The 22714-nt window shown below is 34.1% G+C and overlaps 1 protein-coding gene across 5 annotated transcripts in view; it reads right to left on the bottom strand.

Moving 5' to 3' along the window:
- Nucleotides 1-20396, bottom strand: part of Prip (aquaporin prip) — a 69498-nt gene extending 49102 nt beyond the window's left edge. For 3 of the 5 annotated variants that reach the window (XR_012410269.1, XM_073968092.1, XM_073968094.1), the window contains exon 1: nt 19898-20339. The gene's annotated coding sequence lies outside the window, so the exon portion shown is untranslated. Of the gene's footprint in view, nt 1-19897; nt 20340-20368 lie in introns of those variants that run through there. The other 2 variants (XM_073968095.1, XM_073968093.1) reach the window with 2 other exon arrangements.
- Between the last annotated feature and the right edge of the window lie 2318 nt (nt 20397-22714).

Genomic DNA, 22714 nt, shown 5'->3' with positions numbered 1-22714 from the left:
AATACCATGAACAAAAAGTTCTGCGAATTCATCATTAAATTTTGTATGCCAAGTAAATTTAGTTTTTTTTAATTAACGTAATGAAACAGTTCTTTGTAGATGTATATTAATAAAATATTAAAAACTAAACAAATAGTAAGCAAAGGCTATAGCACCAACTGGGCTGACCATGTGACACCCTACACCACCACCTTCGTGCATAGTCTTTTCACAGATCACTATTTATTTTAGGAAAGAATAAATGTTATTCATTCAAAATTATTAATAACTTTACATAGTAAAAAATACCACACAAGGAATATACCACACAAGTTATGATGTAAACTATAAAGTGTTGTCTACATATCGACGCCTCCAAACAATAGTATGCTAAGTCGACTTAGCATGTTTTCAAGTTCTTTACATTTTTATATTTAACGTCCTTTAACTTAAATTCTGTCAAATTTTGGTAATAATCGGACAATCCGAACAGAAGTTATAAACAAATATTTACTTAGCATAGTACTGGAGGTCAAAGAAATTTCCAAACTTTTAAAGCTTGTCCTGCAAAACTCACTGTTCAGAATTAGCAAACTATTATTTGGAGATGTCGAACGTCCTTTAACTTAAATTCTGTCAAATTTTGGTAATGATCGGTCAATCCGAACAGAAGTTATAAAAAAATATCGACTTAGCATAGTACTGAAGTTAAAAAAAATTTCCACACTTTTAGAGCTTCTCCTGCAAAACTCACTTTTTAGACTTAGCATACTATTACACTATGCAACACTGAAAATGCAAACAACTTCGAGTATGGATTTTTTGAAAGTACATATTTAGACTACAAAAACCCTACTTGGGTTTTGTCCTGTCAGATCCAGTTCGGATTTTATGGCCTCATCTAAACCGGGCTAAATCTACACTTTTTTGCATTTATCAGGCCTTTATCTCAGAAACGAATATGAATTCGGCGTTGCTGTCTTTAGCAATACTGTAGCCCTAAATTAGTAGAAATTATCTTTTGAAGAAACCACTTAAGAAAAACTCCATCTAAGGCATCAAAATCTATAAAATATAGACAATTTTACATAATTGCTGAAATTCTGGTCAGTATCGGCTAAACTATTGGGAGTTGAACCAAGTAACCTTTTGCAAAAATCTTCCAAATAAAGTTCTCAACAATTCTTTAGAACATTCTGAAACTCTAAAATGCTTACTTCATGTTGTTTCAGCGGTATTTTTCATCATATCTTTTACAACACGTATTTCAAACACAGTTCACACCAACAGTTTATTCTCGCATTTCAGGTTTCACTACATTATTGACATTTTTATTAAATCGTCGTTGAAAGATGTACTGAAAACAACGGCATAGAAGCATTTTACAACAATGACATGTTCTGAAGAGTTGTGTATTACATTCCAGGGAATATTTTTTTCCAAATATTTTATTCTTGTCCTTATCTACAAGTTTGCTTCAGAGGTCAGAAGAAGATTCGCATTGGTTTCAGAGATATAGCCTCGAATTTCTTTCAAAACTCAATATTTAACCACGTTTAGATGGGGCCATAAAATCCGAGCTGGATCTGACACAACAAAACCCAACTAGGGTTTCTTGTCGTTTGGGTCTGTGCTTACAAAAAATCCTCAGTTCGAATTGTTTGCACAAGATCACCTTAAAAATGTTGCACAGTGTTATTTGGAGGTGTCAATATAGTAAACGAAATAACGAAAAATCTATATCTCTTATCTTTTGAAAACTTTGACTAAATCAAATGTTTGACTAAATCAAATGTTTTCGAAATTCGAACAAATTTGTTGTACAGTCGTTTTAGAAAAACAGGATATCAGGATCAAAAGTGTATAATTTGTAATTATGTCTCTAACTGGGTAAAATAAACGTTTCCATATGTGTCTATATAGTAATCTGCATCATCCGAATTAGAATAAAACAAGTACGAGTGGGCTGTAGTCGGACGCGGCCGAGCATATGAAACCCTACACCACTTTCCTTGGCACTAGTCTTCCAGACGGACCGGTCCGACTTGGCTACAAGTACTTACATATTTCTTCAAAAAATTAAAATTTGTATGAAAAAAAATACCAAAGACATTTAGAAATAGCATTCGGTGATTGTTACCAAATCGACGAATGAAAAAAAAACAATATTTCGAGGAATTACAATACTTTTGACTAAAGGTAGCAAAAAAACATCAACAACATCAATGGAAGGTAAATGTAGTTCTTTACAAACAAACCAAAACGATAACGGTACCTACTTATATGTTAGACAGTAGTTCCGGAGTTGGATGAATTTTGGTACACGTACTTATTGTTGGCTGACAATGTCGAGGGCAAAAAATTTGGAAGGTGGGTCCACGTTTTGGTTTAGCATCCATATAACGGTACTTCCCAATTTTCGATATTTTGAATATTTTAGCTAAATTTATGACCAAATTTGCTGAATTTTGAGTTCCATGGTTCCCAGTTGGCAAAACAACGCAATAAAAATTATGGATTTTGGGTATTTTGAAGATTTGACCTAAGTTTTTCGACCAAATTGTCTGAATTTTTGCATCGAGGGTTCCCAGTGGACAAGAAACTTTTCTGATAAAAATTATGGGCATAGATCCCACGTTTTGATATAGCACCCATACAACGTTACCTCCCGATTTTCGGTATTTTGGCGGTTTTAGCCACGTTATCCGACCGAAGTAACTATTTATTTAGTCATCGCCATATATTTTTGTTGGCTTATTGAATACATCAATTTTTTTTCTTAAAATAATAGAGTTTCCCCTAAAAAATGTTTTTTTTTTGGCCGATTAAAAAAAAAAAAATCAAATCAAAAAATTACCCATTTTTGTTAAAAATCGACAATTCGATTTTGAGTCTTCACCTTTAAAAAAAAAAACTGATATTATTAGGTACTTAATAAGCCCACAAACAAAATGATGACCGGTTCATTCGTTTTCGAGCTTTAGTCGCCACCGCAAAACGCTTTGTTAAAAAAACCCACTCAAAAAGATAAATAACATGTTCGTCTCCAAACTCTGCAGTTGTCACAATTCAAACAGCAACTAATATCGATATTCACCTTTATACAATTTTCTCCCACTCCATATATTTTAAAATTTGCCTCACAAAATTGATGAATTCAGAACTACAGGCCTGGGCAACTTTAAACACCACATTATCACTATTTGCTTTCAAACAAATTGGTCTGTTCCAGAATGGCAATCTACTAATTTTTACTATTTTTTTCGATATCATAAAAGGTAAATTGTTATCGTAGTAAAAATTTTTAGATTCCTGCAGGTTCTGCAACAGACCAAGTTTGTTACATCCAAAGTAACTTAAGAAATCAGTTTTATGACGAAATATTTGAAGATAACAAATATGGTTAATTTGGGGAAAGTATGGAGAAAAATTCACATTACTATCTGGGACGTTAATCAAAATTGGTATTACGAACGAATCCGCTATACAAGTTAAAAGTTTCACTTTTTGTCACATGTTTGTTTGTATATGGAATAGGCCGGGGCGATATGAAAACCTTAATGGGCCCTTCGCGTTTCTGATTCCTGGGGTTGAACTGAGCAAAGAAGTCTACTGGACCATATATCTACCGTGAAAATCGAGCCTCCCGATTTTGACTTTAAGTTTTTTATTGACGTTTTTTGGATATTTTGGCATATAACAGCCAAACCATTGAGATTTTCGATCCAACACTGAGACAAACATTGTAGCCAAAACAGTAATTGAAAACTCTCTAATACATTGCAAAAGCATTGGAACGCTCCTTCAGGCAGTTTTGGCCTTAAGAATGCGCAAACTTTTCGGAAAATGTCGATAAATGACATTGTGCTACAAAATTTGACCCGAAAAATATTCAAGTGTTTTGATGCAAAATTATATCGTGTTGGTATCCATTGACAACGACAATGCCTTTATTTCGTTTGGGTCACTTCGTTTTATTTTTTATAACGGTAAAAGTAGTGAAAATCTGGGTTTCTTACATTTTCAAATTTAAACGGGCATATCTTATTTTTTCCGCAACGGATTTCCTTTGATCCTTCATCCTTTTAAAGGGGTGAATAATGTCTTTTGAATAAGCTATTATTGTTTTAAATCGGTTAACAAATGACTGTGTTATAGTGGTTTATGTCTGAAAACCCCCACAAAAAACCTATAAAGGAATTTCTCATAATTTTTAAAATAAATATTGAACAAAACAAAAAAAACATTATATTTTTGAAAATTATGAGAAATTCCATTATAGGGTTTTTGTGGGGTTTTTCAGACAAAAACCACTATAACTTAGCCATTTGTTAACCGATTTATAACAATAATAGCTTATTCAAAAGACATTATTCACCCCTTTAAAAGGAAGAAGGATCAAAAGAAATCCGTTGTGGAAAAAATAAGATGTGCCCGTTTAAATTTGAAAATGTAAGAAACCCAGATTTTCACTACTTTTACCGTTATAAAAAAATAAAACGAAGTGACCCAAATGAAAAAAGGCATTGTCGTTCTCCATGGATCCCAACACGATATAATTCTGCATCAGAACACTTGAATATTTTGCGGGTCAAATTTTGTAGCACAATGTCATTTATCGACATTTTCCGAAAAGTTTGCACATTCTTAAGGCCAAAACTGCCTGAAGGAGCGTTCCAATGCTTTTGCGATGTATTAGAGAGTTTTCAATTACTGTCTTGGCTACAATGTTTGTCTTTGTGTTGGATCGAAAATCTCAATGGTTTGGCTGTTATATGCCAAAATATCCAAAAAAAGTCAATAAAAACTTAAAGTCAAAATCGGGAGGCTGGATTTTCACGGTAGATATATGGTCCAGTGGACTTTTTTGCTCAGTTCAATCCCAGGAATCAGAAACGCGAAGGGCTCATTAAGGTTTTTTTCCTTCCACACAAATCGCCCCACCCTAATATGGAACTTACATATATTTTTAAATTCGTTCAATGTATTTATTATATAAAATTCCGATTCGCCTTTTTGATCTAAATGGTCTTATGTTTCACAAAATGCTAAAAATTTAAACTTAATGCTTACACGTGTAATCTAAATTAAAACTTCTCACGAAAAATCTAATGGTATACACTGGCTTTATACGTCTGTTCCTTAAGTTATTCGCGAAGTTACTAAACTGATCATATTTTCATATCATTAATTTCAACTTCTGAAATAATCTTCCGACTGATGATGGTACAATAAAAATCACATTACTCAAAAACAATTATAAAATATAATCAAAATAGGCACATTGACCTACCACACCAAAATGACGTTTTGCAATAAAAAAAATTCAACCAACCCATCCAACTGTTTGTCTCAAATAGGTAATTACTTTAAGGTGTAGCTTTTCTGACGTATTTTGATAATAATTTTATAATCCCCAATTAATAAACCAAAAAATTACTAACTGAAAATTTTATGTTATTATCTTTAAATTTTTGATAATCAAAAGAAAAATGCAGATTCATTTTGTATAGCAAAATAAAGTACATGTTTGTATTTTTAATTGGCCCTTCAATTAAAATCCGAAAATTCCACACCTTAGTGTATAATCTATTGAAATTATGGATTTTAGAAAGGGAAACTCTTATCTACATAGTACTGAGGGGAAGGAAAATGGGAAGAGTTATAAAACTGTTATATGACTTTTATAGGTTATTTACAACATAATATTGGCGTCATACTTATACTTTATTTTCTATATCTTCTATAGAAATAAATATTTTCTATAGTAATAAATTAGAATTATCGTTTTGGAATAATTTCACATTTCTTAATTTCCTAAAGTCTAAATTTCTTTATGCAGATATATCTTTCCTATGTATCTTTTTAAAGATATGTTAGCCTCAGTTCAATCAATTTCATAAATTCCGTAAAATTCCGGTCCATATTAAGATAATATTCAATTAAATAATTCAAGTATAATACTGAATCATAAAGATTTTCAATGTTAATCGGTGTAAGATGAACAAAAAATCTGCGTTTTCCTTTCCCGGATAATGGAGGTTAACGGATAATCGGTTCCCGGATAATCGAGGTTCGACTGTACTTATTATGTCAATGAAAGATAAAAAGACAATGGGCCCTGACGATATACCTGCAGAGGTACTTGAATTAATAGACGGAAATAACACAAAGCTTATTTTAAAACTATTCAACAAAATATATGTAAAACAGGACAATATCCCCAAGATAGGCTTAAATCAACCTTTATTATATGAATAATAATGCGAGGACCTACGGCGACTACGAAGGCTGCACGAGAACTATCTGGCCTAACAATGAAAAGGCGAATATGAAATTCCAAAAATAGTTTTATCGTTTTCTTAAGTAGTCTCCAGCATGATTTATATACTATTTCATGCGCTAAAACCATTTGTTCAAGCACTTATTCCACTCCGATTGAGGCACCTCCAAAACATAGTTTTTGAACGCTTCAACAGGCTCGCTTTCGAAGACCTAAACGGTGGATTCCTCTTTTGTTTCGTCGTCTGTGACAATCTAATAAACGTCGTTTGAATGCGTCGCGATCGTTTCTATTTACAATTTCATTGCACCAATCCATAAGAGCCTGTTTTTGAGCGATTGTCCAATTTTACCGGATATATCGACAAAAAATCATTTTTGTGGCCATGTGTTCATGCAATATCAACTGTTAGTTGGTGGAATAAATGTCACAGGTTACGGTATTTAACATGACGATCTTGCATTATCCGTTCAAACACGGCTTAACGGCCGCTTCTGTACGAACCTCAAGACCTTCGTCTTTTAGCGTGTGTCGGCCACGACTGAATTCATTAAACCAGTTTTTCATAGTGCTATAGGATGGCCCTTTATCGACATACAAAGATTTAATTTGATAGGTGCACTCCTGCCGTACTTACCCACGTCGAAATTTGTGAAAAACAAGTCAGAAAGTATCAGTCGGCTTTGCCGACATAGATATATCCTCAGTCTATGTGAACTGAAACGTTCATATACGGTCAGATCGAATGTATGTATGTCCTTTTCATTATGTTGTGCCCTTTTTTGGACATATGAACTTGCCGAAAATATGGATTAGGATTAAAGTTCAAAAGGGTTGCAGAGGAGGTACTTAAAAGAATCGACCGACATATTCCATTATGGAAGTGGAACTTAGTTTGGGAGTCATATTATGGAAGTGGATCTTATTTTGGGAGTCATATCTTTTCGATAGATTATTTCAGTGGGTCATCGTATAACTTTTGGACCAGTAGACCAGGAAGCATTGTCCACGGAAAATATAATACCGCTGTAAGCAGGACAACAACGAACAGCATCGGTATACATTTCCAAAGGATCTTCGAACAGATCTTAAACTGCACTTAGACACAAATGTTGAACTTTTGTGGATAAGGTACCCTAAGGTACCTCCATTTTAGAAGATAAACTAAATTTAGACAAAATATTAGGAGATCAAAAGTTTGGACCAAATTCGTTTAAGGGAAGCACCGGAAGTTGTGGACCGGTATTGAATTTCTTCGAATCGAAAGTATGACAAAATATGAGGAAGGCCAAATTTTGGACTAAATCGAGAGTTATCGTGCAGTATATATGGTGCCATAGGGGTTTTTACACCTTTCAGGCGGTTTTATCAAGATGTATGGACTTACAAGTTGTTTCAACAAAAGTCAAAGTGATTCGAGAGCAGGTCTTAAAGTAAACTTATCCGTAATTTTGTGTGATAGGTACCCAAAGGAGTGGACAAACATAGTCCATATTCGAACCTGATCTATATCTGGTAGATATATTAGGATGTGCAAAGTATGGACCAAATCGGTCACTCCCTTCAAGAGTTATCGTGCGAACAATTTTTCGGAACATTTTTGAACTTTTGTGGGGGAGGTACCTGAAGGAGTGTTCGAACTTAAACTATGTTTGACAAAATATGACGATGGTCAAATTTTGGACCAAATCGGTTGATCCGCTCGAGAGTTATCTTGCGCTCCAACCACTAAACACGGTGTCATAGGGGTGTTTTGCATCTTTCAGGTTATTTTCTCAGGAAGTATGGACTTGACCCTAATGAGACATGTATCGTCGTAAGCGTGGCAGTAAATAGAAGTCGTTAAAACAAAAATCAAAGCGATTCGAGAGCAGGTCCTAAACTGAACTTTTCCGAAATTTTGGGTGGGAGTTACCCGAAGGAGTGGACCGATTAAGTCCATACTAGAACCTCATCTAAGTCTGGTAGAAATTTCACGATGTGCAAAGTATGAACCAAATCTGTAACTCCCTTCAAGAGTTATAGTGCTCACAAATTTTCCGAACATTTTCGATCTTTCGTGGGGGAGGTACCGGAAGGAGTGGACCGATATAACCCATCTTCGAACTTATACTAAGTTTGGACAAAATATTACGAAAGCCAAATTTTGGACCAAATCGGTTCATCCGTTCGAGAGTTATCGTGCGTACCAGCCAGCCAGGCAGATGGACGGACATTGCTAAATCGACTCCAAATTGTCTGAAATTCGTCCAAACATACTTGGGTTCTAAAAACATAATTTCGATGAGGCACATTTTGCCCGTATGAAAGTGTATATACCCTCGTTAGCATAAATACTGAGGGTATAATAATCGGACGAAAATGTTCACAAATAAATTCCATTTTTTTGCAAAGTAATTTTTTCAAGTCACTGTAAACAACAAAACACTTGGTCGTATGACAAACTGTCCAAAAGTTCAAATGGCGTTTGGCAACTCGCGGTGTTGCCTAGGCCTAATAATTTTGTGCAACCCTCGGATAAACTAATAAGTCTAATGAGCCAACATAATTTTAATAAATACAATATAGACGAATCTATCCGATCTGGGACAAACACAATTTGGATTCAAGGAAGGCATGGGGACACGAGAAGTGTTACTAGCTAAATAAGTATTAATACAGAATTGCCGAGGGGTACACAAAGACGTATTTTTTTCGTATACTACGAAAAAGCGTTTAATACGGTAAACCATGATAAGTTAATGTAGATTGGATTAGAAGATAGTGATATAAACTGTATTAAAATTCTATATGATGACACCGTATTAGTAACAAGCAGTATATACTGTGGTATGCAGGAATCATACCGACATTAATACTCCCCTAAAGATACATGGCGATGATATAGAACGAGTGACGACTTACAAATACCTCGGAATTCAAATCAATGATAGATGAGACATATCTAGAGAAATTAAATGACGAATATAAACTCATTTTTAAAATATAACAAAGTTTCACTTAGCCACGACATACACTCCGGTTCATCTGAATAGAACCAACCAATTTTGCCTACAAATACCGTTATATCTAACGATAAGAGAATAATTGTAAATTATATTTTTGTGGGCACGTAGAGTATATAGTAATCTAAATTTTCAATAACTAACATGTTTCATATATACGTCATAACGGTACTTTTTACACGCTTTATGAAAAAATATCACAATATTATTAAAATTGGACAATCTAGTTCCCAGAGCGGATCGATGTTTCTGGTTCCTTTTCCGAAAGGAACTAGTTCTTTTATATAGTTCCATAGTTCCAAATAGTTCCGAGATATGGTTCAACAAATCGTTCTCTTACATCTTTCTTTTCATTCAAAATAGTTCGTCGAATCTTTCTCTTTCATCGTTCTTTTTGTTTCCTTCGTTCAATAAAAATATATAAATTGCAGCGAATAAACAGCAACGTTAGTGTAACGAGAATAACGAATGGAACTATATGAACTAGAGGAAATATATAAACCCAAGAGCTGGATATAGTTCTAATAGTTGCTTGTCCGGAATAGTTCCTTTGAACTATTCGTTCCGGAACTACACAACTCTAAATATTAGCAAATTTTAATGGTTCATCAGGATAAAACCACCCTAAGAATGTACATAATTCCTCTATCAGATGTGGTAAACTTTTACAAAAAAAAAAACTACCGGCTTTGCCTACAGAGATATACCCTCAGCCTGTGTGAATTGAAATACCTTTTTCCCCAAAAAAGGGTTTTGAAAATTATGGGCGTATGAACCGACAAAAATATGGATTTGGATAGAATCTCAAAGAGTTTTGCGGGGAAGGTATCGAAAAGAATGGACCGACATTTTTCATTTTGAAAGTGGCTCTTATTTTGGGTGTCATTCCCCTCGAATGATATCGCGACCACCTGTCGTTTAGTCTGTCACCATATAATTCACAGGTTTTGGACCATTATATCAGGAAGCATGTACTTGTCTACGAAAAGCATGATATCGCTGTAAACAGGACCACTAGGTAAAACTTTTCAAGGGATCCTCGCACAGAGCCTTAACCGGGTTTCTCGGTTTATGAGATATAACGCCTACTATTTTAGCTAATATTTTCGAATTTTTGTGGGGGAGGTACCGGAAGGAGTGGATCTACAAGCATCACTTTCGAATTCCATCTAATACTCGAAGATATATTACGATATGGAAAGTGTGGATCAACTCAGTATTTGGTTCGAGAGTTGTCGTGCTCTGCAGCCACTAGGTGGTGCCTTAGAGGGGTTTTACGCCGTTCGGAATGTTTTCTCTAGAAGTATGTACTTGCCCCTGAAAAAACTTTTACCGTCGTAATTGAGGCAGCGAATGGAAGTTGCTTCAGCAAAAATCAAAGTGATTCCAGAGCAGTTCTTAAAATAAACTTATCCAAAATTTTGTGTGGGAGGTACCCGAAGCAATGGACAAATATAGTCCATATTCGAACCTGATATATATTTGGTAGATATATTGGGATGTGTAAATTATGGACCAAATCGGTCACTACCATCAAGAGTTATCATGCGCACAATTTTTCCGAACATTTTTGAACTTTTTGGGGGGAGGTACCTGAAGAGGGGATGGATATGATTTATCTTCGAACTTAAACTAAGTTTGGACAAAATATTACGAAGGCCAAATTTTGGACCGAGTTGGCAGATCCGTTCAAGAGTTATCATGCGCTCCAACCACTACATACGGTGTCATAGGAGTTTTTTGCACCATTCAGGCTATTTTCTCAGGAAGTATGGACTTGCCCCTGATGAAAGTTGTACTGTCGTATAGAGGACAGTGAATGGAAGTTGCTACAACAAAAACCAAAACGATTCGAGAGCAGGTCCTAAAGTGAACTTTTCCAAAATTTTGTGTGGGAGGTACCCGAAGGAGAGGACCGATTGAGTCCTTTTTAGAACCTCATCTAAGTCTAGTAGAAATTTCACGATGTGCAAAGTAGGGACCAAATCGGTTACTCCCTTCAAGAGTTATCGTGCGCACAAATTTTCCGAACATTTTCGAAGTTTTGTGGGGGACGTTCCGGAAGGAGTGGACCGATATAACCGAACTTAAACTAAGTTTGGACAAAATATTACGAAAGCCAAATTTTGGACCGAATCGGTTGATCCGTTCGAGAGTTATCGTGCGCACCAGCCAGCCAGACAGACGGACAGACAGACGGACGGACATTGCTAAATCGACTCCAAATTGTCTGAAACACATTTCGTCCAAACATACTTGGGGTCTAAAACCATTATTTCGCTGAGGCACATTTTGCCCATATGAAAGTGTATATACCCTCGTTAGCATAAATGCTGAGGGTATAATGAAGCCCGATGGTGTATATTTCCAACAAGTATTGGGGAGAAAGTGTACACTATGGTTTTGGTATATGATGAAAATCGATGCTTACCCCCTTCTTTTTTAGTAAAAAAAATATTCTTCTCACACGAATTGTCAAATTTTGTAAATCGATTTACTCGCCATAGCGCAAATGTAGAGCGCTGATGCCATCTGGGAGCAGAGCTATGGATGCCCAAATTATTACGAATATACACGCAGAGAAAAAATATTTTATGATTTTGTTGGAACAACAATATCAATTTTTGTTCCAACAATTCATTTGTTTTATTCAAGAATTGTAATTGCAAATCCAAAAACAACATCTTTTGCTCCAAATATACAAAACAAAAACAACTTGCGAAATTCCTCAATATTGTAAAAATCTTTAACAATATCGATGGTAGGAACTATCATAATCTAGAATTTTCACAAAAAATATTTTCAGCCCAGAAAACCTGTTACTGAAATTTTTATTTGAACCTATATAATTCTCACATACATTTACAACATAACTTTGGTATAAATATCACGTGTAATGTTATGAGTATTGACATACACAACACACGGCCAGGTTTTGCCAGGTTTAACTATGAAGACAACAAATTGAATGAAGAAATATAACTACTCCATAAGGAATACAATAAAACCAGAACAAATATGAAAAGAAAAAAAAATACGACCAAAACACTCCTTTTAGCCTGTGGTGTAACTCAACTATCATAACACAAAAAGAATGAAAAAGAAGATACACACAAAAACAAGAATCTATCAAAGATAAAATAAAAAAACAATGCTAAGAGAACTCATACAAACAAAACTCATCAAAATTGTTTTTTCACTACGGCATCGAATGCCGAGGGAGGAGAATCAATCAATTTGTCGAATAAAAGAGAATAATATTGTCCAGCAGACAAAAAGTATTGTTGAATGATATGACAAAACAATTGTTGTAATTAACAAAAATGATTGTTGGAGTCACAATACTACATACGAAATCTAACAATATCTTTACAATACATATTTTGTTCTTCAAATATTGTTGGATTAATCATAATTTTTTTCTCTGCGTGTAGACGAACGAACAAAAATTAGTTACAAAAACAGGGCTCCAAAAAATATTTTTATGAAGAAATTGATAGAAACAACTAATGAAGTCAAAAGTTTAATCTGAATTGTTTTCAAATGTTCAAAACCACAACAAAATTATAAAGACGTGACATTTGATAGGTTTACAAGTCCAAAACTGAGGAAATATGGTAAAGATAACTCAAATGGCTGCCTTTCCATTAATTAATATCGAACGCATGCTTGTCGGACGGCCAATTACTAACAAAAGACCGAGAAGACGACAAGAAACATCATGATCGCTAAAATAAAGAAGTTTGTTACTGAAACAAATGTTTTGAAAATCATATACATTAATAAAACCGCTTCAATACCCCTGAATTGTTATTACTATATGTAATGTCTGATGCTCTGAACTGTTTGTTCCTCATTCGCACTTTTTCACTGCAACGGTAGTTTGGTATGCAATACAAAATAATAACCGATCGCCATGACATAAGTCCACAGGTATTGAAAATTGGCATAAGTCCAAATTACATACATACATATGTTCCCACAACATCCCCGAAGGGACAAGGGAGATTTCTCTCATTTCAATGAGTGCACGCCGATTCATATTGGCTAAATGATATGGGACCTACTTTTTATCGCCGAGTCCGAACGGCGTGTCTTATGACACCACTTGTAGAGAAGTTTTTCATGGCTGAAATACTCAGGAAATGTCGCCAGCATTACTGAGGGGGAATTTTGCCACCGTTGTAAATTTGATGTTGCTTGGCCTGGGATTCGAACCGCAGACCCTCTGAGTGTAATTCGGACGTGCTAACTATTGCACCACGGTGGCCAAATTACTATGGAAAAAATGTCGCTGGAGTGGCACTGGTAAACGTTAACATATCACCTTAAATATCATACACATATAAGCTTTTTGGATCGAATAAAAAATGTAGGAGGAAGGATTAGATTAACTTAAATTAATTTTGTTTTTGGTTCGCCCTAATGTACTTTTTTCTAATGAAGAAACCAAAATTAAAAGGTTTTAAAAATATTAGGTATAAAAGTGATTTATTCATAATTTTGATGTAATTACATGCATGTAAATATTTCTAATTGAGATGCCAAAAATATAAGATTTTAACAGTTCTACACATTAATTATAGAATTTAAAAATACTTAATAATAATCTTAACTGTGACTTATTACCATTCCGGCGAACTCATTATAACCCAATTATTTATATTTTGTTTATTTGAATCAAATTTTACAAAAATGTAAGTCAATGAACTGCATACAGTACTCACATTTAAATTCATAAAATTAATTTTAAGTAATTAAACAAACATTTGTACATACATATAAATGCATGTCTGTTAAACGTACCAGTGGTGAGAAAGGAATTAGTGTAACATTTTTATTAAGAGTGAATGATCTGTTGTTTGTGATGTCATAAAAAGTGTTTTTAAATTTAGTCGGCTATCTAATTAGACATTTTAATTGGTTTTTAATTCGACAGTATTTCGACCATTTGATATGATTCATAATTTTTGGGAATTCATTCATGCCTTTAATTAATTCTAAAGATCAAAGGTACAATTTATCTTTAATTATTTTACATGATTCAGATAATTTTTGGAATATAACCATAGAAAATATTGTATTAAAAATATAAAAGGCATATTTCTAGCATTTCCGTTTTATTATTCTTTTGAATTTTGATTTTTATATTATAGTTTCATTAATAAATAATTTGAAATAGTTTTATTTAATTTTCTGTAGGCCATTTTACTTGCGAGAATTCTCAGTTTGTCGGAATGGTTCCCAATAGCATCACCCCTCTCTCCAAAAAATTGAGAACTGCCGCAAATAAAATTGCAAAATGTGAATAAAATACATATTAGCATGGTAAATATATTTTGGAACTTTATTTGTCCTTTTAAATATTTTCTGTTACATCTCCTACTTTATTACATTTAAAAACCCGGTTATTACAAAAACAAATTAATACAGACGGGTAACTTTTATCTTTATTTCAATGTTCGAAAAACATCGTATCAAAATGTTAACGTAACAAATTAATGTTTTCCTTATGCAAATTAGTTTTCAATGCAAATATTTTGAGGCAGGTGCCAAAAACGTTTACACAAATTTTTATGCTTGTAAAAAACAATACAATGCCACAATGTAACAGTTTTTTGGGTAACTGAACTTTATTATTAACGTGAACATGAGTCTACAATCAACTTTTTTTTTTATTTTTTGTTATATATCAGCTGATAATGACTTGACAGGTGAATCTGATTCTTATTTGCATAGTTTCTATAAAAATTTGACCATTTCTGCAATACTCAGCGCCCCAGTCTTTGTTTCGCTCCTATTTTTTTCTAATGATCGATGACATCTTTCTTTGATGCGCACACAATTTAGCTCTTAATCTAATCGAATCAATGTAACGAGAACTCATAAAATACTTGATTTGTGTGTATATCAGAAAATCAAACAGACACAGACAAGAATGATATAGAATGTCACATTGTAATTGTAGCAAAAGTAAATTAATCTATAAAACGTTAAAAACTTATTAAAATTCAAGTTCATTTGACAGACGAAAGAAGAACTTAATACATCTTTAAGTGGCAAATTAATATACGTAAAATGTATTTTTTAATGTGAAATTGAAGAACTTATAAAAAGTCTGTTATTTTGAAATCGGTAAAACAATTTAAATTAATTTTATTTTACAAAGACAAAATTTTTTATTATGAGCATAGAAAATTAGCATATGTTGAAACTGTAACTCCCGAAAAGTTATACTATAAAATAAATTTTGAAAGAATTTAGGTAAAATAAACTGAGCGATGGATTTCTTAAAATATTAATGAAAAAACTGGAAAATGCGTTAAACAAGTTTTTTATTAATTTCCAGTTAGTAGATTTGCTGGTACAACACAATGCGGAGCTTAATGCTCAGGTAAGCAAGTTAAGAATACACTTCAGAGTTGAAGTTTCTAATGTATGATTTTTAAATATTTATCCACTGCACCTACATACCTCAAACGGATGCTGACATTTTGAAGAATAAAATTTGGGTGTTTGAATTTTGGCTCTAATCGGGACGCGCACCTGGATTTATGTAACAGCTTCCTGTGTGATAGCAGTACTCACGATTTTGCATTTTTTGAATTTATAACTTGGGCGTGTAACCTTCAAAGTATCAAAGGAATCTTTCGAAATTGTGGTGCGTAATTTATTCTAAAAAAATTGTTTTTTATACCCTCAGCATTTATGCAAAATGTGCCTCATCGAAATAATGATTTTAGACCCTAAGTATGTTTGGACGAAATGTGTTTCAGACAATTTTGAATCGATTTAGCCATGTCCGTCCGTCTGTCTGTCTGTTTGGCTGGCTGGTGCGCACGATAACTCTCGAACGGATCAACCGATTCGATCCAAAATTTGGCTTTCGTAATATTTTGTCCAAACTTAGTTTAAGTTCGAAGATGGGCTATATCGGTCCACTCCTTCCGGTACCTCCCCCACAAAAGTTCGAAAATGTTCGGAAATTTTGTACGTACGATAACTCTTGAAGAGAGTAACCGATTTGGTCCATACTTTACAAATCCTAATATATCTACCAGAAATAGATCAGGTTTAAATATGGACTATATTTGTCCACTCCATCCGGTACCTCCCACACAAAATTTCGGATAAGTTCACTTTAAGACCTGCAATCGAATGACTTTGATTTTTGTTGAAGCAACTTGCATTCGCCGCCTCAATTACGATGGTAAAATTTTTTTCAGGGGCAAGTCCATACTTCTTAAGTAAACAGCCTGATGGGTGCAAAAACCCCCTATAGCACCATATGTAATGGCTGGATATCCACTTCCATAATGGTCAATGTCGATCCATTCCTTTAAGTATCTCCTCCGCAAAACTTTTGATCTTTAATCCTAATGAACATTTTTGGCGGTTCATACATCCAAAAATTTTAAGACCCCCTAAATACATACGTTTTTGGGAAAAAATTGTTTCAATATACACAGGCTGAGGGTATATCTCAATATGTGAAGTACTATTTAAATATTAGGAAAGTAATTATTCAGCTAGACTTTGATATTAACCATGGTGATAAAAAGGAGGTGACACAATACTAACAACTATAAAGAATAGCTACATCTTTAATTAAGCTTCGCGAAGAATATTTTACCGCTTTCTTCTAGCTTTTCTGTAGATATTTCCCGCAAAAAAATTACAACAAATGAAGACTACGGACTGAATTTGCCTTTTGGATCACCTTCTTAAATTCCTTGATATTAACGAAATAAACGTCGTTGACTTTCAGTTTTTTGGTCAGTGTGTACTATGCTTAACTGATGCTACATCGTGGTCGCCAAATAGAATTTCTCAAAGTTTATATCAAATAAAATATCGCTGTGTTGGAAAATCGGATGCGCATCATGTCATTTCCTCTATTACGTAGATTCTATGCGTTTCAAGTGTTGCAATATTCAATAATACTTTATTTTAATTATATGCCACACTTGGAATATAACAATCTTAATTAATGCGCAAAATTTTGACGAAAAAGGCGAAACCCTCAAATTTGTCTTCGAATTTTCCTATAAATTCATAAAAATAAAATATTTTCTTCGTGTTTTTCAAATAACGTGAATATTGCAGCTCCAATCTTCACGACTCAAGTTTCATTGACATGGAGAGTATAAAACCACAATGCACCCACTTATGAACGTTTGGGTTTTTTATACTGTATACTAATATTTCAAAATATAATAAAGCCAAGGAATCAAGTTTAACAAACAAAAATTTCCTTAGGTTTGGCCCGGTCGAACTTTTTATACCCTCAACCATAAATTATATTGAAACCTGATTTCAGTAATTGACAAATATACCCTCCATATTATAAAACCCATTTATGGACCTTTAAGTCTTTTATATATGGTATGAGTAATAATTCAAAATACAATAGAACCAATGAATTTTGTTTAAAAATAAAGAAAATTGGCAAATATGCCCTCCTCCATACAATGATGGAGGGTATAAAACCACAATGCAACCACTTACGGACGTTTATATTTTTTATATAGACCTCGTAATATTTAAAAATACAATAAAACAAAATAAATTTTTAAGCCCGATTTCAGCAATTTCCGTTGAATGATGTAGATGAAACCTAAAAATATACCCATAATCGAGCTGTACCGTTGTGTGGGGGCTATATCAAAATTTATACCTGCAACGACAACTCTATGTCGGAATATTTTATATCCCAAACGAAGACTAAATATCAAATTGAATAATGTGGTTAAAATCTTCAAAAACCTAAAATCAGGAGGTACGCCACTAGGGAACTATATTAAAACGTCGGACAAAATTTGAACTTTTGCTTTTGAGCTTTATAAAACGTTGGTCAAGAGAATTTGACGACCCCTATGTGACCAAGCGTTCCTTTGTATCTCTTGTTCGACCTACGCTAGAAATTGTCAAATGCTATTCTCCTAAAATAGGATCAGTTCCTTTCTTTTTGCACTTCCTCCATACGAATTAATTGACCTGCCATCTCTTGAGGGTAGACGTTTAACGCTAATAGCAATATTTGTTATAAACGTTTTAAGATGACAAATTGATTCTAAAAATGTCAACTTGAATCGCGATTTATTTAAAAAGCGCTCCGGCGATTTTTTTGTTTTTTTTTTATTTTTCTCATCTATTAACATTGTAGTTTCAGAATCCGCAGAAACTTCCCAGGTGTAAGCACCTTCCATTTCAAGTTGCTTCAAGAGCACCGTGCTGTCTAATATTGTACCCTGTTATACTGTGTATCCAAATCTGGACCGATTTCAATAAAACATTGCAAACTTATTTCTGGACCAATTTCCGTCATTCCAAATTTCATTGAAATTGGACAAACATACATTGCATGTTTGATGCTTGAAATAACTCAAATCTGCCGAAAATATAAATCTAAACAAATCTGTAATTTGATAAATTTATTTCTACCGCTACCCTCCGCTAAAATTTCATTGAAATTGTCATACATAGCGTGTTTGGTGTATCATATACCAGAAGTCGGCGGAAATATAAATGACGGCTATATCCAAATCGGAACCAATTCTCACCAAAAACAATAGCGTTCCTCATGTAGACAAAAAAATACCATCCTCAATTCTCACTAGGATAGGATAATAAATGCCGCCTCCCTCTACTTTGATTACACAAATACTTGGGCAGGCGGACGGACGGACATACATAAGTCGATTCAAAGATAAAGAGAATTAAAAAAACGTATCGAACAATTTTTCAAATTATTATTCCATCAAAATAAAGGAGAGATACATAGATGTTCATTTCATTAGCTGGCATTTTTTTTTTTGTGGATATTGAACTACCTTTTAATCCCGTCAAATTTGACAAGATTTCCAATTCAAAATTAAATTCTCTGAATTCTCTACTGTTATATTTTGAAATTTGAATATATATCAAAAAATAAATAATAATTTTGCGACGAAAAATTAAAATAAAAAAGATACTCGTATCTAGAGTATTCATATTTCACAAACTTGTTGGGAAAATTTATAATTACAAATAATGCGTGTGTGTGTTTTCATACAGAAAAAATTTAAAGTTATTCAATTTAATAAAGGAAAACGGTAATAATAGTAGAATCTTGGAATTTCTGAAACACACCAAATATTTATTTTAATGTAAATCGAAAAATCTGAGAAAACTAATATATAATGCTCCAATCCAATGAAATATTACAAAAATATGTACATGAAAATGTCTTACACATGTTTCGATGTATAATAATAACTGAGAAGTAAAGGATAATTTTGCCAAAATCTCATTCCTTTAGTTAAATTGTACGCAATATAACAAAAATGGCTTTTAAATGTTCAACATTGAATTACATTTTGCATTCAAGTTTAAAATTATTATTTTTAATACATATTTAATAACGTAAATATTGACAGTAGTTCATAAATATTACAGTTATTTTTCGTAATTAATATTATTATTTACTTTTTCTGTCCTGTTTATTTTAGTTAACATAATAATTAACACATCTGAGTAAATAAAATTGAAATATGTTTATTTGTAATAGGCCAATAATAAAACGATTACCAGCTATTTGAAACTAATTTAGTTATCAACAAATTAAGGCGCTAATTAGTTTTAAACTTACCTTTTTTTTTCAAAAAATGTCGTCGTCCGAATTATTTTGGAATCCACTAATTAATTTCCCAGTGTATTTAAAAAATAAATTTAAAAAATATCTGTTTGTTAAATATTTTTATTTAACTTTGTATTCACACTCCAATAATGTGATTGTTAATTCTTTTTCTATTGTTTTTTGTTTTCTTGTTTATTTTTTGTTTTCAAAAGGCTTTAGAACTATTCAACTTAAGAGATGCGCGCACTTTGGCTTTTCGAATTAAACTGTTTACGATGAAAATTCGCAATGTTAAAGACAACGCAACGGCATCGTTTTAACGTTTGAATTGGACGCCAACGATGGCAGCACCTTGGCGGCAGACTCAAAGCAGCAAAAATATAAAAATAATTAGCAAAAAAATCGCACACATTAAACAACAACAACAACCGAAAGAAATTTCCGAACTACAAAACGAATAAATAAATGAATGAATGAACATACCTACTTACTTACGAATTAACTGAACATTGTATAAAACAATTGAGTGGGGATTTGGATTTGAACCGAATACACAGCATGGATATGCGATACCCATTATCGTTGTTCGTTTATAACACTCAAGCATCCATATCTAGCGACAGGCATATCAAAAATGCTGCTACTGCTCTGTTGTTGTAAAGCTTTGATTTTCCACCGACGCACATTGGGTTGTTAGATAAAAAATAAGAAAAATAATAATATTATACAGAGAGCAACAAAAATCATAGCATTTATTGTCCAATTGATGTGAAAATTTTCCAATTTCAATGAAATTTGAAGTGTGAGACGAAATTTGATCTAGAAATAAATTTGCCAAATTATATTGAAATCTGTTCAGATTTTAATATAGCTCCTATATATATTTTCGGCCGATTTGAGGTATTTGATGCACCTAAAACGCTATATCTTTCCAATTTTGATGAAATTTGGAATGTGTAACGGTATTTGGTTCAGAAATAAATTTGGCAAAATATATTGAAATTGGTTCAGATTTGGATATTAGTTTTTATTTATTTAGCCATCTCGTCTCATGACCACACTTTGGCTGGCTGGTAAACACTCAATGCCGTCGTTTGGGATTCGTTCTGGAGTACCCTCATCGCCGTCTATATTCGATACCAAACGTTTTATGAAATGCTCCTTCCTTTTCGCATTGAAAAGGAGTATCGAGGAGCGAACGAAGAAAGGACTCATAGCAGTCTAATCCTGCAAGATCTATATTGGGAAAAGCTGGGGGTTGAGACCGCAAATCCTACACTGACAGTATGTAACCGTTGTCCTGCCCATACTTATCTACGGGTGGCCAGTTTGGTGGCAAGCACTTGGGAACAAAGTGTTGCTTATGTAGTGTACAAAGGACCGTGTTATTACTGATTACCAGCTCGATTAATAGCACTCCGCAGGCTGCATTAAACGTCATTCTGGATTTCGAACCTCTGGATATCCTTATCCAGTTTCAAGCGGCAAGAACGGCTTGACTCCGAGAGTCAGGATCGTGGCAAAGTTTACAGCGATTATATGCCAAATTCGTTCAAATTTGACTCCTTATCCGTTATCTTTCCAAGTAGGGACGCAGGGGCTGACTGCATATCTCCTCTGGACGGTATGGCAATATACACAAACGGTTCAAAGATGACATCTACTGCGATAACCCACTAATTAAACACTCATACAAGCTTGACGATAGCTGCAGCGCTTTTCAGGCGGAGATTCTTGCTATCAGGAAAGCAGCAGAACTGGTGAAAAGACTTGAAGGTAGTCTTGTAGAACCGGCGAATATATATGTATGTATAGCGGTCCTCAAGGCTCTCAAGTCATGAATCATTAACTCTCGAGCTCTCCTTGATTGTAGGATGGCTCTGCATCACATACGCGATATCGTAAAGATATGTTGGATTCCGGGCCATAGTAACATAAAAGGAAACGAGGAGCAGATTGACTAGCTAGAGGTGGTTATAAGTATATCGACTTTCCAGTTGATGGAACTACACGGCCACCAATGTGCTATTACATTGGCAAACTTCGTGAGATCTTCAACCAAAGGGCACATCAAAGATGACTCTTGGAACCTGGTTGCAACGTATCTAAAGCAATCTGACCTGTGGTCTCTCGTCGTAGAACGGCCTTCCTCCTCTCACATGATAAGTTAGGGATAAAAATCGCGGTGGGATTTATAACAGGTCACTGCAGAGTGAGGTTTCTAAATTCGAAACGGGATGACAGCAGACTATGCGTGCAGGTGTCCTTTGTTGCAAAAAAGAAGACATCGAATACTGGGTAAATATGAGATAGATACTATAACCTTCCTATCTAACATATATAATATTGTCCTACTCAACTTTGCCATGCACATATCGGGACTTTTCTTCCGAATTGGTTGTTAATTTGCAATTTGTGTTCCCGAAGATAGAAAAAAGCGCTGCTTTCTAAATTATGTAGTGTACAAAGGGCCATGTCATTACTGATTACCAGCTCGATTAATAGCACTCCGCAGGCTGCATTAAACGTCATTCTGGATTTCCAACCTCTGGACATCCTAATCCAGTTTCAAGCGGCAAGAACGGCTTTAAGACTCCGAGAGTCAGGATCGTGGCGAAGTTCACACTTGGCGGGGGTGGCGTAAGCGATTATATGTCAACTTCGTTCAAGCATGGGCTGAGTGCATATCTCTTCTAGACGGTCTGGAAATGTACACAAACTGTTCAAAGCTGACATCTACTGCGAGAACCCACTAACTAAACACTCATACAAGCTTGGCGATAGCTGCAGCGTTTTTCAGGCGGAGATTCTTGCTATCAGCAATGCAGC

This window comes from Musca autumnalis, unplaced genomic scaffold, assembly GCF_047663935.1.
Source record: "Musca autumnalis isolate F117 unplaced genomic scaffold, ASM4766393v1 scaffold_2, whole genome shotgun sequence".
In the NCBI taxonomy this organism is placed as follows: domain Eukaryota; kingdom Metazoa; phylum Arthropoda; class Insecta; order Diptera; family Muscidae; genus Musca; species Musca autumnalis.
This window is presented reverse-complemented; position numbering and strand designations above follow the sequence as displayed.